The 17,114-nt window shown below is 37.2% G+C and overlaps 1 protein-coding gene across 11 annotated transcripts in view; it reads left to right on the top strand.

The window, feature by feature from the left end:
• The window catches only part of LRMDA (leucine rich melanocyte differentiation associated), a 656,646-nt gene that overhangs the window by 492,628 nt on the left and 146,904 nt on the right, over positions 1-17,114 (top strand). The window contains exons 6-7 of one of the 11 annotated variants that reach the window (XR_011001306.1): positions 2,268-2,393; positions 4,646-4,801. The exons of 9 other annotated variants lie outside the window; for them this stretch is intronic. The gene's annotated coding sequence lies outside the window, so the exon portion shown is untranslated. Of the gene's footprint in view, positions 1-2,267; positions 2,394-4,645; positions 4,802-17,114 lie in introns of those variants that run through there. One more of the 11 variants, XR_011001305.1, reaches the window with a different exon arrangement.

Raw genomic sequence — 17,114 nt, 5'->3', positions numbered from 1 at the left:
AAGGCATATGTTTGTTAATATGGTGCTGAACAAATATGAAACAAAATATAGAACATAAAAACCTTGTGATCTCCATGGACGCATGATGAAATAAGGGTTCTATTTGAGTTTCTGACTGAAAGGTTTTTCAGCTTAAATATATCTCTCCTAGGGTGTGGAGAGTGCATAAGAAACCTTTACAGTTTCCTTGGTGAAAAGATTTATATGTCTGCAAAAGTTCATTTTTATTTATTATTTGCTTTATTTCGATAATTGTGAAGTCCTATACAGATTATTTCATTTCTGTATTCACATAGTAAGTCCTACAAACGTTCTTATTGTCCTGATATTTGTGATTCTGCAGTGATTCAGCAGCACTTCAGTCTTCAGCACAAGGGATGACTGGAGCAAAATAATACAAAGTGTAGATGTTGTGCTTGGAAGGCATATTGGACAAAGTATGTATAAACCAGAATAAAATAGTTTTGGAAATTTTTTTCCTGGCTGTCAAACCCATTGTTCAGAACTATTGAAATATACAATTTCAGCCCATTATTATTTTTTCTCTGAGCTTATTTGAGAGTCTGCAGTATATGTAACATTCTAGAAGAAAAAAAACCCAGTGGTTTTGATATTTGGTAACTCATGCAGTTTAATTTTGCTAATTCTGAACTCTTCCTTTAATTCTTCATTTCACTAAATTATGAGATGTTACAGAGCCAAGCCATCTGGCTTCTATAAAAGCCACAGAAAGATCAAGGACATCTCCAACTGATTTTATTGTCCAGAATGCCTCATGAGCCTTTAATGGGAATAGTGGGGGTGGGCAGAAAGTTGGAGTTTTTTTAGCTTAAAGTGCTCTTATTGATGGCCTTAGAAGTGAAGTCAGCTTTCTACACTGTGTTTCATAAACCTTTTATGACTACAAGAGAGTAAACAAGGTAAAGGTTCACTGTGTTTCTCACTGAATAAAAAGGATATTCTCAAAATTTGACACACAGCTTTATTGAAGAGGTACTTCATGAACATCTTAAATATGAAATCCATGTGATATTCATACTAAAGTCACTTTGAATTGAAATATCCCAGTCTTTAATAACTTGAAGTAAAAGATAAACAGAAAATATCTCCCTTGGGGTCGAAATACAAATGGTGCCTGGCTACGACTTTTTTCATGTGTTTATACCTTGTGTCTGTCATGGTAAATTTAGGTAAAAAATGTTCCTCATCTATATAAAAGACAAAACCTGTGAAAAATTTTTAGCAGTTTGGGGAACCCTGCAGTAATTGACAGTATTGCTGCATTTAAAATCATGGCTTATTACAAGTCCATTATAAGTGGCTAAGTTAGCTTACTCTCTAGTCTCAGTTTTACTTTCAGTAAAATTCATCAGAGAGCAGCTGGGATATTGATGGCTGCTCTCAACAGCATTTTGCAACTACATAGAATGTTATTTGTGAATTGGAAAATACCGTTCTTGTTATACCATTAAAATCCAAAATTCTTTGTGTTAAAGAATAGGAATAATACAGGTTTTATCTTTGGTACTATTTGCAAGGTGCCCAAAACGCTGATCTGATATTTAGGAGTTTCTTTCTCTAAAGACTAGATGAAGTCTTGTTCCCTTGAGTCAATGAATTAGAAGAATATGGTCATAAATCAGGGCTCAATAGAAAGATCACAAATATAAATCTTCAGTTTCATTCACAATATGAACCCTTTGCTTTTGTACTCTGAGATGTCTGCATGCCCTGTGTGCCCCATGACATCCTGATGCAGCTGATAAATGTAGAGAGCTCTGTGACCCTGACTGTCTGGAAGCTGGGGCATGGCCAAATGTCAGGCATCTTCAAGGCTTGATTGCACAAGATGCACCTTCAATGATTTTAACACTTGTTAAGTATTATTGGCTTGATCCATATTTTTCCAGTTACAACTATTGATGTAAAAAAATACAGCACATCTTCCAGATGAGCTGGGGATGTGGGCCAGTGCTGGTGACAATGTTTAAGCATGCGTGCACTTTTCAGTCATAGCCTTCAAGCCTTTAACACAATGACAAGTCTTCACAGGAGATGATTAGAATGACTGGGAAGGGTACAAAATGTCTTCATGACACCAGCAGACTATCCTAGCTCTTGTGCCCTGGCCAGAACTTGATCCCAGATTCTCAGGCAGATTTTTCATCAGTTTTCAGCTCTAGGACTCACTGTACAGCAAATAATGGCAATATCTTCCAAATTCTATAGGCTTCAATGCATTACCTGTCTGATTTTTTTTCTAGAAGTAGCTTTGTAGAGATGTTGAGTGAAGTAGAACAATAAGATAGTGAGCAGTTTCACACTGGTGTTCTGAACACCACAGCAACAGAATAAATTGCATGAGGACAAGAGTTCATTAATGTCACTATTAGGTAAATTAAGAACATTTTATTTCTGCAGCATGACCTTCTATTCTGCATTACATACTAATAAAGAAATGCAAAGCGTGAGGACACTTACATGCAGTACATGAATAAGGCATAGTAGGAAAATACAACAGATAAAACAGAGTGGGCAGTTTTACCACCCACTGCCCAGAACTATGAATCTGTCTGATGTTATCGCTGGTTAAAAGAGATCTCTGCCTTGGCTTAATTGCACATAATTTGGCTGACAGTTGAAATACAAATCTAAACAGTCACTCAGCTAAAGATACACAAAATTAAGTATTTCATGTGATGCTCAACCCCTTCAATCTTTATTAATAACTTAATTACATTAATTACACTAAGGTTTAAAGCATTGCTAGCACAAGAGGGGGAAAAATGATAGACTCTCCTAAGTAATGGGTTGCATAGCAATTCTGTTAGAATTAAGACTAGTAGCAATATGCAAAGTAGCAGTAATTTGTAAATATATACTTCACAGTTTATAATTCCTCTTTTCCACCCTGTAATTGTTTTATTTAGCCAACTCCAGCAGACATAATTCTGGAGGTCAATTCAAGTGTTCCAGGAGTTATGAATACAAGGCTATTCTCAGGCTGAGAAGACCTCTGAATAATGATCATTTCATTAAATTTCCACTCCTTTCTGTTTGTTGCTGTTGTTTAGAGGGTTTTTTTGACCCAATCTTAAGTAACCATCTGTAGCACTAAAGTAAACTGAGTTTTCCTTATTCCATTCCATTTCATCATGCAACAAAACTGTCTTGCAGTGAGGTACTGAAGCTTTCATATATCAACTCAGATCTAAAGAGTGTGCTAAACCCATGTGGTGGATCAATGTTTACTGGCCCTTAGCCTCTTTTAAAGGTAATTCTTCTTTTTCATTTAACTGCAGAACTTATTGGAATCCTCCTAATAAATTTGGAATATTTTTATCTTAAGTAGGAAAAGTAATTTTTTTCTGAGTTGTTAGATGTTTAAATCAAGGAGATGGAGGCTTTTCAGTGGTGAAGTTATAGTTTGGATATTTGGTTAAGCATATTTTCTAATCAAATTGGAGTTTATTTCTTAAGTCAATTTTATCCCTTTCAAGCTACTCTTTTAAACTGAATTATTCTTATGAGTGTGAATATATATTCCAATTAGAATATTCTTGGAAATTTTGTAAATTATTTCAAGATGTAAAATTATTGCAATTATTTCTATTGTCTCCAGAATGAAATTTGCTCTTATTAAAATTTAGAACCAAGCAGAATTGACAGGGGAAATTTTACTTTATTTCTTGTCTGGAACTAACCGGGACAATTCCAGAGATCCAGTTAATTGTTACATTTTAAAATGTAGAGATAGAACAAAATGGAAAGGTGTTTAAAGCATTCAGATTTGGCTAACCTGAGTAGTCATTCAAAGTTAAGGAGTCAGTTGCATTTGCAGTTTGTCAAGGATTTTGGTGCTTTGTCATTCCATGCTACATCACTGAGTATGTCTGTGTCTGCCCAGAGACACCCATAACTCAATCACCACAGTGCCTGCCTGAAGGGTTTTGGCTATTGTTCTACTTCCCAGCTAAAGTTGCTGAGTAGCTCTATGGCATACACTACATGGAGTACAGAAAGGTGCTTTTCCTATTCTTGCCATGATAGATTATGAAAGTGTCCATTGTAGTCACTTTATTACCAATCTTTCTTTTACTCCAGTCACCTGTCATCTGCCTTTATCCTTGAGATCAGTGATTTGATGCTTAGTCTTTGAAGATTCCCCAGATGTGATCTTTTTATATTCTTTAATACTTCTGAACTTTTGAATGCCTAGTTAAAAAGCTGTCAGGAGTGATGGATATCTACAGAGATGTCTCCATATTGTCACAAAGGGGATTCTACATACCTTCAAAATTTGAATGAAAGTATTTTGGTAATTTATTAAAACATGCTATCCAAGATTGCATGTTTGGGATGGAAGAAATCAAAGGCATGTAACATAGAATGCTTTTTTGTCTACGAGTAATTCAGTGGTGATGGCAAGAAATAAAGAAATGTTCTTTGCTCATTTGTGCCCCCAGACTCTAGATCTCATTTTCTTGGATTTTAATTCAAGTACTTTGTATAAATTTATTTCAAAACTGAAAAATGCAAAGATTATTGTTAATTTGGTCCCAAGTTCTGCTGCATTACTTTTATGCCTCTTCTACTGAATTCTGATTAATACAAACAAAATCTCTAATTTTTTATTTGAGTATAGAAATTCTTTTCTTAGCCTTTGGTAGTCTCAGTCTGAGAAGAGTATAGGGGTGACTGCAGAATCACAGAATGGGTCAGGTTGGAAGGGACCGCAGTGGAGCACATGGCCCCACCTCCCTGTTCCAGCAGGGTCACCGCAGAGCACACGGTACAGGATTGCATGCAGACAGTTCTTGAGTATCTCCTGTGAGGGAAATTAGGTGATTTGTTAATTGTTCTCCCTGGTGAATGGTGAGACAATACATATTGTAGACTCTGTATGAGGTATCTCTTCAAGTCCTTTCATGATATATTCTTACAATTCATTTAAGTTATTTTTTGTTGTTATTTTTGTAACACAGCAGATAACTCTGGGTAACTTGAATTTTGAGGTTGTCAGTTTTAATTAAAAGCCATAATGGGTTTTTTAAATAAACTTAATGCCCAGTTTAGAACTCTAGTCATAGAATTCCCAAATGCAGTCCTTTTAAAATTGCTTTTGCACTGTCTTAGTCTTTATTTCTTTAAATCAAAGGGTGCAGAGTTACTGTTTCCTGAAGAGGATTGTATGAGAGCAATTTATACTAGAGTCTGAGACAAAGCACTTGTATAAGTTCTTCTGTGATTATATTAATTTCTTTTTGTAAAATTGTCTTTATGATCTAATGATACAGATAAATAAAGGGTAACAAAAAATATAGCTGAATAGAACTATATTATTATAGAATACTGTTTCTTGATTTTTTCTTTGCTGCAAAAGCATCTGATTTTGAACTTTGCAAGATATTCAAAATGCAGTTAGCCCACTATTTGGTGTATTAATGAATTTGTAAATCCAGATGAATTACAGCTAAGAGTAAGTCAGTATATAAATCTGCATTATAGCTGGTTGTTAAAGAAATGCAGTATGAAAATTGTATTATGAGAAAGTATCATTGCAATATTTGCTGTCTCAGTTTCTTCCTAACTTTGATCCTTCCTGAACCTCTGTGTATTTTTCCCTAACACTGACAAATATTGGAGCAGTAAATGTTCAGGTGTGCCTGTGCTTGGATCAGACCTGTTTGTCCAGCCCTGAAAAAGCACCTATATTCGAAGGGGATTCTGCTATTGTAATATTTGGTGAATAGGATTTCTCTGGGAACTGATCTGTGTGCAGTGAGAAATAGGGTCCTTTTGCACACTGTTTGTAATGGAGTGGAAAATTACATTTGCTATTGCAAGAACAGCCCCATTAGTGGGAAAGCAGATTCTCTTGCAGAGAGCTGGAATGCACCTCGGGCAGTGTCAGGGTGACAGTCCAAATAATGGGAGTTTGGAATGAACAGGGAGATTCTAAAATGAAAAAATGCTTCTCTTCATACATTGTGGTTCCTTCATAAACTTATTGCTAGATAAGGAACAGTTTAATTTAAAACAGCATGAAACTAAAAAACCCCACACATTTAAGCAACTGTTTGTAACTTGTTTTGAGGATGAAGCCTACTGTTGTGGAGAGGAAATGCAGTGATTTTATTCTTAGACCATTATCTAAATCAGTCTGAAGCTACTAATGTAAACAGGGATGCTAAACTGCTTTCTTAGAGGTTTTTGGTTATGCTTTTAAGTAACACTGCAAGTGTTGTCAGTTATATCTCAACCTTATGGGTTCTTTAGGCATTCAGTAAAGGATCTGTATAAGTGCAAGCATTGAAGACAAGTTGTAGCTATCCCTGATCTACCTTAACAACTTTTCTTCTCAGTGAAGCTGTTTTAATCTTACTCTGCTAATGAATAATTACCTTCTGAAAACATATATAAAATTAGTGGTGTCAGTTTTATTTTAAAGTGCTTACAAGACTCTGACAATGAAGATAATATCAAATGCTGATGGTTGAAAAATAAAGTAAAAATAATTTATATTCTCTTGATGCTTAAAACCCCCAGGTAACAACAACAAAACAACGACAATAATAATATTACAATTCTAATTAATATAGCTGTTAATGACTGTGAAGTATGTAATATCAAGAACACAGGGGACTGCAATGCATTATAATTCTGTAAATGTATTGGTATCTAGAAGAGTTCTGGTAGGGCTCAGCTGCGCTCTAGAATGACAGTCAAACTTGAATTTATTTAAAATCTGCCATTTCCCTATTGTACCCTAAGTGATTGAAACAAAAAAAAAAAAAAATTAAAAAAGGAAAAAAAGTATATGCTGGAATTTATTCATTTGTTCTTCATAGTCCACCACTACAAAAGACTGGGAAGTAGCTCTATGGTACAGACCAAGAGTTTAGAGAGAATAAAAGATCTTAGGTTTTATTGTAATTTGTCTGTCACAACTACCTGCTGAGTTTATAGTCATTAACTTCTCTAGGAACTGATCTAAATGGTAACATTCAGACTGACATTTGATTGAAATAAATGCTCAAAGACTGTTAGAAATAATTAAGCTTATCAGCCTCAATGATTCACAGATCCCTGGCCATTTAGACTGAAATATCTGTCAGAGTTTCTTATGAATCCCTTGTTTTGCAACAGAATTTCTCTGTAGAGCATGTTATTCTGAGTTATTTCTATTGGCATTTTTCTTATTAGGATTATTGTGTGCTTTGACCAAAAGCTTATCTTAAGTTTTTCAGATGAGAAATATCAATCATTAGAAAATTAACAAAAGTTTCAAGGCCGGTATTTTCATCTGTGCAGAAGAGACGTATCCATAATGGGATTAAGTGATGGTTTTTAAATTCAACTGAAGAGGTAGGCAGCAGACATTAGGTAGAGTGAATTGATAATGAATGGAGTTTGGATGATGTCACCAAAAAAAGAGCAATACTTGCGCTTCATGCCCATTAGAGGAATTCTTTGATTTTTGCTTTTCTTTTTCTCATCTGCAGCATCTCTCTAACCTGTCTTTGTCTCAGTTACCATCTAATTTACAGCCTAATTTTTTTATAGGTTTCCCTTTCTAACACAGGTGTAACGGAATTGAAATCAGTATTTGTAGTTAATATGGGTCCATTCTTTTTGTCTTCCTCATAAGTGACACTCGGATATGTTGGATGTATCCTCAAAGATAAAAGGAAATTCCTACTGTCTTTTGATTTGTATGTTTCCGATAAAATAATTTTGATTATCAGGGCAAATTACCCATGTGTTATGTTTCCATTGAGTTTATTTCAGCAGCTATCCGAAAGCCTGGTTTGTGTAGGAGAGTCTCCAGTTTGTATCACTGAGCAAAGACTGAAGCTTTTGTTGTCCAGATCAGATTTTTACTTTGATAAATCAGAATAATTGGGATAAAAGGGCCTGATGCCCAAGCCTTGTGAAATGCTAAGTGGAGGATCTTCTGATGGTGTTTTGACAGTGCCAGTTAGTGAGTGGCAGTTAGGCTCTGGGCCCAGCAAGAAAACTCTTAACAGCTCATGACGGACCAATGCATAGCAAAGTTTAGTCTTTGTTGAAACATAATCAATCTTTTGGGCTGAGATGATCTTTATCAAAAGGGAATATCCACAACTGCACAATGCAGGTCCCTGTAATGAAAGGTAGTAGACTAAAGCTGCAATTGAAATGCCAAACCAATCTTGTTATAGATAAACTTATCTTTTTTCAAATATTTCTTCAAAAATGAGAAAACTTGAGAACTTTTATTTGAAATTATATATCCTGGTTTTATTTGATCTGATAAGAAGTGCAAACTGTGTAGAGTTAAATATATGTTGGGGGATGACACCATCTTGGCATTTGTGCATTCTTTTATAAATATATTTCTTATCTTACCTGCCTTGAAATACTTTTAATGTAATTAAAAGCACAGAATGAGTGCCAGACTTGTCAATTCCAACAACAAAGTGCTAAAATTTTCAGTGAAACTGAGAGATTCATCTCCCACACATTGTAATGAATAGGTTCATAAAAGGAAAATAGTTTAATTACATTTTAGCTCATGGATTGTTAATAGGCTGAAGTATCTAAATTGAATAATGTGATTCTGGTAATAATTATGTGTAAATTAACTTGTTTAAATGATATTTTACAGCTTCTTTATAAAATTACAGCTAGAGGCAATCCAGTGATAGACAGACAAAGGCCATGCAAAAATTATCATAAACTATTAGCTTGTTTGCAAAGGGTTTTATGTTAATCTTTTAGTACTTAAAGCACTCTGCAATTAACATATCACGGGGAGCTGCCTCGAAGCAAAGGCATGCAAATTAAAGTGCTCAGATAAAAAGCCATTCACATAAAAAAAATCAAAGAAAGGGTGGCATAGCACTGAAAGGGTACTGGTTTTATATTTGAGATTAAGGAGGTGTAATGATTGTGTTATCTAACTAGAGTTGTAATTAAAGCTTTTCTCCTGCAGACATGACAATAGATACAGCATTGATTTCGGTGTTTTAATTGTGAAAGTCATTTTATTTCAGGGCAGAAGATATGAATAGCCTAAATCAAAGGGCTAGAAGATTGCTTTGTTGATAGTACTTGTTCAACAGCTGCCTTGTTGCTTAATACACAAATGGGGAGAATAGTGAAAGAGATCCTGGGAGGTGCTCCGTATTGTAATTCTCCTGCTGGTTTCCTTTCCTTTCATGAAAAAGGCAAGGATCTCTGTACCGATTGTAAACAAGCAATCTTTTCATACATCACCACTGGTTTTCCTCCTTTAGTTTCCTCTGAACAAAAGAAGTCATAAAAACCTTGAACTAACTTTTACTACTGCTCTTTTCAAACTACAAAAGTTTTTGTAATAAAAGCATCATCTGCTCTCAGAGATATCACACTTTTAGTCAGGAACAAAAAGTCTCCATGTGGCTGTAATTCCTGTTACCAGAAATGCCACTGTAAGAAAAGGGATGTGCTGTGGGGAATTGAGTGTTAGATTTTATTTACATTATGTTTGTCACTGTATAGTGTTAGATTGGGATAGGGTGACTTTTTTTTTTTTTCCCTCTCTAATCACTGTAGAAAATGAATAAATGGCTAGAATGAATGAATGAATACATCTGGCTAGATTCTCAGCTGGCATATGTAGCTGTCCAGCGTTCTCATTCTAGTAGAGCTACATCCTAGGAAAGGGCAAGGCACAGGGGCTGATTTGGGAGTGAGCTAAACTCTAACTCAGGAGGATACAGTTGATCAGTTTGAAAAAGACCCATATCATATAGTGTATTTCCTCATATGGAAGGAGTTTATATGGCAAGTCAGTATAGCTTGTTTCCTTTCTGGTGTGGAATTAACTGAATGTTAATTCTACATGTATGTGAGAGGAATTGCATAATTTTTCATGGTACTAGTATATGTGAAGTAACAGCAGTCTTTCTGTTATAGACAAGATGCAAGTAGTACTTTTGTTTTCTCTTTCCTTAACAGAACTCAGATTATTGGTTGCAGAGGGGAACATTGTAACCAAGGAAAAGGCTGGGGTATTTAGTGCTTTCTTTGCCTCAGACTTCACCCCAAACACTGGTTATCCTGAGAGCAACCAGCCCCTGAGCTGGCAGAGAGGGATGGGCAGCAGAATAGCCTCCTGTAGAACTCAGGGAAGTACAGTGACTGGCTGAGCTGCCTAGACACAAGACTGTGGGGCTGAATGGGATCCACCCAAGGGTACTGAGGGAGCTGATAGAAGAGCTCTCAGCTTTTTCCTGGAGAAGCTGGCAGCCTCTGGCTGTCTGGAAAAACTGTCTGGATGCCCAGACCCAGAGTGTGATGGTGAAGGATGACCACCCAACTGGTGGCCAGTAACTAGAGTGGTTCCCCAGGGCTCTGTACTGGGGTCAATCCTGTTTAATATCTTTGTCAAAGATATGGACAAAAGGATCAAGTGCACTCTCAATAATTAATTTGGATGGGAGTGCTGACCTGCTGGGGAGTAGGAATGCTCTACAGAGATATCTGGATAGGCTGGATCAATGGACTGACATCACTTGTTTGAGGTTCAACAGTGCCAAATGCTGGGTTCTGCCTTTGGGTCACAACAGCCACCTGACAGCGCTACAGGCTGGGGGCAGAGTGGCTCAGTGGAAAAGGACCTGGGAGTGCTGGCCAAGAACAGCTGAGCATGAGCCAGTGCATGCCCAGGTGGCCAAGAAGGCCAATGGCATTCTGGCCCATATCAAAAATACTGTGGCCAGCAGGGACAGGGAGGTGATTGTCCTGTACTGGGCATTGGTGAGGCTGCACCTCAAGTACTGCGTCCAGTTTTGGACCCCTGGCATGAAGAAAGACATTATACTGCTGAAGTGTGTCCAGAGAAGGGCAATGGAGCCAGGTGGAGGGCCTAGAGTGTAAGCTGTCTGAGGAGAGGCTGAAGGAACTGGAGTTGTTTAACTTGAAGAAAAGGAGGCTCAGGTAAAACCTCATTGCTTTCTACAACTACCTGAAAGGAAGGTGCAGCAAGACGAAGGTTGGCCTCTTCTCCCAGGTAGCCAGTGACAGGATTTGAGGACATAGCCTCAAGCTGTGCCAGGGGAGGTTCTGGTTGGATATTGAGAATTTTTTTTCACTGAGTTTGGTTAAGCATTGGAACGAGCTACCCAGGGAGGTGGAGGAGTCACTATCTCCAGAAATTGTGGCGTCCTGGACCTAGGTCCCGCGGGGAAGCCCGCCGGTCGCAGGTCTGCAGGAGCCCCAGATGACTAAAGCTCGAATCCACCAAATAGACGGGTCGGCACACGGAGCGCTGCAGTTCTCAGAGGTTTATTCAAGGCAGGAAAAGGCAGGAAAAGGTAAAAGGAGCAAAGGGAGACAACTTCTTGAGAGGGGAGCTACCCTGAGTGCCTGGACTCCAAGGTCTGGGTGACCGGAGCCCTCAGAGACCCCCCCGAAGGAGGGGATAGGGGTTATATCCGAGAGAGAGGAGGTAGGGTCGGGGTACATACCTCCAATGGGGTAAGATCGTGTGGGAGGGATAGGGATAGTACAAACCAATGGGAGATAAGGGAAGGAGTGGTTACAAGGAGGGAACCAATAACAGAACTTAGAACAAAGAACTTTCCAGAACCTGGGATGGTATCATTGCTTAACTGACATTAACTGGGGAGGGTACACCAAATGATGGACATAGGGAACGGCGGGAATCTTATTACCATGCCCCTACACCACAGTAGTTTCCCATGGTAATCCCGGTAGATCTCTTCTGAGACCTCCTCCCACAAGAAATGTTCAAGAAATGGATGTGACACTTAGTGCTATGGTTTAGTTGGCATGGTGGTGTTTGAGCAAAGGTTGGACTCAGTCCTGGAGGTTGTTTCCAACCCTATGAAAATAGGGACTGATGCAGGTTCTTACATAATAAGAACTAGCCTAAATTCCCTTGGAGCCTTTCTGAGTGACTCAAATACACTGAAGTAAGCTTGGCTTTCTGCCAGTAGACCTGCACATTTCCTAATTTGGCCTTAAAGTAGGAACCAGTATGTCCCGAGAGAAACAATTCTCTTGTAATTATAAGCTGTATGGACTGGTGACACTTTGAGACTGCACTCCACTGCTGGTCTCCACCCTCATTGTTGCTGTGTTATTGATTAAATTTGCTTTTTTCCCTTATAATTTTTGAAGCTCTTCATGGAACTAGCTCAAACTATCTTAAGAAATTGCTTTCCTCCTGCTGTAGTGACAGATTCCCTTGACAACTACATTTCACAGGAACTGTGAAACTGTCAGCCTTGAGGATGATGTTTTGAGAGCAACAGACTGAGCTTTCTCAGCAGCTGGCTCAAGGCTGTAGAGCCTAGTTCCGGGGGAGGACAGAATGACCACAAAACTTGCTTTGTCTAAAATTTGCTTATTGAGCTGATATTATCTGTAGACAGAGGAGAAATGATGAAAAAAGCAAAAGGTAGAAGAAACTGCAGGCAGGAAAAGTTCCTGGGGAAAGTAAAGAGACCATCTGATAATTTGTATAAGTGGGTGGTAAGAACCTTTGTCCAAATAAGACTGAGGAACGCGCCTTGCTTCTTTTGGAAACAAAAATGTTGTATAGATGGTCTAGGATTTCTAGCTTGACTTTTAAGCCAAGGCCTTAAAGAGATTCCATCTATATGTGGTGCCATAGCTAAGATAGCATAGGTTCATGAACATTTAGGAATACAGTGTAGTCCTTATTTATTTACATTTATATATGTATGGATTGTGGAAATTCATCCGTGAGTGATACTGTTACTTGAAAAAAGCTTTTGGGATTGTTCTATCTTTAAGTCCAGTCCTGAGTAGAAGAATTGTTCACTACATTTCTGTAAGCTTAACTACTACCTTTTTCTACCTCCAAATGGTTAATGAAATAGCTACTTGCTTGAAATACTTAGAAATAGTCTGAGGAGAAATAAAATCTCTTGTGGATGTTTTGCGGTATGTTGGGTACAGATTTTCAGTGTGGTTTTTTGGAAGGTAGTTTTTTGTAGTTGTTATATAGACTTTATTGACTGAGGTTTAATCTTTACTCTTACAAGTTCCCATATTTGCAGGCTATCTAATTACCTATCTAATTACAGAGGATTTTAAGGTAGTATACTATTTTGCTGAATCTTAATTCAGTAGGAAAAGTCAGACTGAAGGTAAAGATAAGTCTAAATAGATTGTGTTATATTTATATGTAGCCCTTTGTGGCTGTTTCCAATATTTAAGTAAGGAAGTTTGCATGATAACACTACATAAGCCAGCACACCAGATAGAATAAAAGCATTTTAGGAAACTTTTTGTGCTTAGATAATTGGTGTAACCTCTTCATATAAAATAAGAATATTTTGAAAATGTGTTCTTTGTTTATTTTCAAGAGACCATTTCCAATATAACTCCAACTGGAAATGTATGTGATCTGCTTAGTACTGTGTAGCAGAAGGAAGCTTTGGAAACTAAAAGCCTTAGGCTCTCAAGAACTGTACTGAGGACTAGAAACCACCAGGCAGCTTGAGTCTGCCACAGGACATGGACTTCTGAAGAAAAAGTAAAGGCAAAGATTTTACTGTGCCTCTCATTAGAATTACGTGTATATGGTAATTTTACACAGTTGCAGACACAGACACGCATTTTTAAAGCCTTCTAAGTGGTAAAGTTCTAGTCAAGTAATACCGTTTTCTTGTAACTTTTGACTTTGGATTTCTCCTAGTCTTGAATGCTCATTACATTTCACCAGGAATCCAAGATCTGATCCTTTTCAGACATTATTTCTCTTGTAATGTCTTTGCTATTTTATATGGAGATAGTCCTTTTGGGTTAGTTGTTTTTCAGCTGAACCAAATTCTTCTGTGGAAATGTATTACTCTGTTATGTTGTCCTGATCAAATTCTCTGTGGTTTTGGAAATGTATTTAGTAGAATATATTGAATTCACTTTCAAATGTCTTAGGCTTAGTGTTTTTTTAAAAGGCAGAATCAATTTGCTTTTAAATTTTCTAATGAGGAATTCTGCTGCTGAAGACACAAGTGCTTTACTGGGACAAAAGCTGCTCTGCTGAGGATTCTTTATTCCTAATAACTGATGGGAAGAGCACAAATTCAATGCTTTGGTCAATGGCCATCTGTTCCTGTGCTCAATGCTTGCTTATTATTGTCATGTTACTGCTCTGAGTTCTGAAGCTCTCATATTAATATATAGACCTTATAACTGTGCATTTAGTAATAACTATCTTCCAACATTATTGTAGGGAAAAAAATAATGCTTGAATAAAATAGCCATGGTCATCTTTAGGAGTTTTTAAGGATGTTGGATAAAACAGTGGAAGATTAGTATAATTCCAATTCATTCAGTGTTGCAGAAATAATATGAATTCCTTAGAGGTTATGGAATTCCTGCATCATTGAACATTTCAGTTTATGTGGATCAAGTCATATGCCATATATCTCCCATATCAGGGACACTGGAAGGTCATCAACCATAATGACTTCTATTTCATTGGTTAACCTACAGAAATCAGTACAGCTAAACCCACACATTAGAACACCTTTAACTTCAGAAAGCTGTAGTGGAATTAAAAAAAAAACAAAAAAGGAGGAGGAGGCTATGATGTTAAGTGTGGTATTAATTCACTAGATTTGGGGAAAAATCTTTCTTCATTGTAGATATGTGCTGAAGCTCTGGCTGTGTCACAAGTCTGGATCAGACATTTGCTCAAGTAACTTCAAATTGACTGCATTTCTGGAATACATCAGATGTACTTTTGCAAGATCTGGCCCTATCAGATCTTCTTACTGATAATTTCCATTTTGGGTTTGAGCACTTTTAGCTCACTGTACCTTAGAGCATCCTATGGAAAGAATTCTTCAGCATAATTGAACCCTCATTCACTGGGAATTGTTAGCTTTCAGGACTTAGAGCATGAAATCCTGAAGCAACAGGCCTTTGGTTTTCTGTCCAAATTTTTCTTGACATTTCTGTGGTTTGCAGAGTGTCAACTTAGGAGTATGTTTTAAAAAATATTTTCCCTGAATGGCTTGTTGGCTACCATGTATTAATATGGACTATTAATTGGTTTTACAAGAACTTAGAATGTCAGCAATATAAGATAATTCTGGGTTACTAATGGACATTTTATGTAGTACTGACATGAGGACTTGTTATCTAGCAGCGAAATCGAGTACTGACTTCATTAAAGTGGAGGAAAAAAAGCCCACCCAAAGAAACAAATAAAAAAATCCTGTACTGCATTTATCACTTCTACTCCTACTCGTTAATGCTGGTGAGTTTTTATTAAGCACACCATTTTTATTTTGTGATGTCTCTGTCCATGAAGCAATGTAACTATAGAAGAACGGTTCACAGACAAAATGACCATTTTTTAAATCTTTGATCGAAAAGTCATTTTTCTTCCTGTGCATTGTGGGTTATGTAGTCACAACCATAGAAATAATATAGCCAAGAATTATCATGTATTACATGAGTTTTACAGTATTCTGTAAATTTAAGTCTTAGTTTCTACATTGAAAAATTTATAAACAGTCATCGACAAGTTTTTTTTCTTATGGAAATCTCTCTGGGCTTCTAATGTATGGAATACATAATAACTTTAAAAAAGGCTGGTCTCTTTGGTACAAGAGATGGAAAATATTGCTAAAAAGCAGCTTTAAAATTGCTCCCAAGAAGTCTGAAATTGAAGGCAGGAGCTATGACAAATATTAGGAATGACTCAAGTGATACTGGCTGGGGAAAGGAGGACTGACCAGGCACTGGCTTACAGAGTGTTCCAGAGTTTATGAGAACAGTCATGAAGTCAAAGGCATTGCAGATGGTAGACTCCTCACAGACCTGCATTTGAAAATAGAAATAATCACTATCTATTTCCTTCAAAGCAACATTGAAAATTCTTTGTTCAAAGCATAGGTTTATTCAATACAAATGTCTTTGGTAACTCAGTTGTCATTAGTCAAGCTAGAGAGTTTCTAAAAAAACTAGTCTTAACTTCAAGAGACTGTTTCTAGGACAAGAGAAATATGAAGTATGTTCAGGCACAAGCTCTACAGCTGAAAATAGATGGTCACTAAGAATGGATAATTTTATGCATTAGGCAAGGGTAACAATCTGAAAAAAATTCTCTCTAAAATTAATCTTATTTTGTATGATAGAGAGATTATGTATCACATAATCCAGTCATGAGTAGATGAAGTTTGTTGATGAGTCCTTGAAATTTTTCTCTTGTAGTCTGTATTCATCCTGCCAGATTCCACGTGGACTGCCATATTTTTCCAGTGAGTAGTCATTTCACTTTTGCAAGTAATTGGCATTTAGAGAGTTTTTTGTGGGTTGGTTTGTTGGTTTCCCTTTTCTTGTAGGCTATATGTCTGTTTACAAGACACATAATTAAGAACAGCAGAAAATTATCTTTGTTGTCAAAATGAGAATATATTCCTGGATCAATTAAAATTATTTCAAGTAGGTGTCTGCCCTTAGCATTGAGTCAGGTGGTTTGGACCCAGCTGCTCTGTACCAGATTTCAAACAGGTATTTTTCCTTCACTTGTTGTTTTCTGAGTCTTCTGTGGGATTGCATGTTATTTCAGTTTCCAGAAACCTCAGGCAAGCTGTAGAACTGACAGAGAAATATGCAGTATGGCTGCATAAATGGGGACAGTCCCACTCTTTGATGAGGGATAGAATTTTTATAGGAGGTAAATAGAAGTTGTGGCTTTATAGCAGTTGCAGTCTGTCTGTGGGTGCTATACCTTGACCAACAGAGACAGAATCAAGAATTTATGTTGTCTTCTAGAGAGCTGTCAGTGTTTCAAATTTATACATGTCAGCCTGAAAAGAATGAGAAAATTTGGGTGTAGATATTATCAGGAAAGCTGTGGGAGAAGGGAAGATGTGGACCAGTGGCTAGCCTGGAAGTATTTGGGTAGAAGTCTTCTAGTTCCAACCCAGGCCAGAATCTTAGGTCATTGAGATTGATGTCCATGAGCTTTTGGTGTGATTCGTAAAATCATAGACTAGCCAGAGGTGGATGGGACCCATAAGGGTCATTAAGTCCAATTCTTGGCCCTGCACAGGACACCCCCAAGGATCACAACATGT

Source organism: Anomalospiza imberbis, chromosome 8, assembly GCF_031753505.1.
Source record: "Anomalospiza imberbis isolate Cuckoo-Finch-1a 21T00152 chromosome 8, ASM3175350v1, whole genome shotgun sequence".
Taxonomy (NCBI): Eukaryota; Metazoa; Chordata; class Aves; order Passeriformes; family Viduidae; genus Anomalospiza; species Anomalospiza imberbis.
Note: the sequence above shows the minus strand (reverse complement) of the source record. Positions and strands in the feature narration are given on the sequence as shown.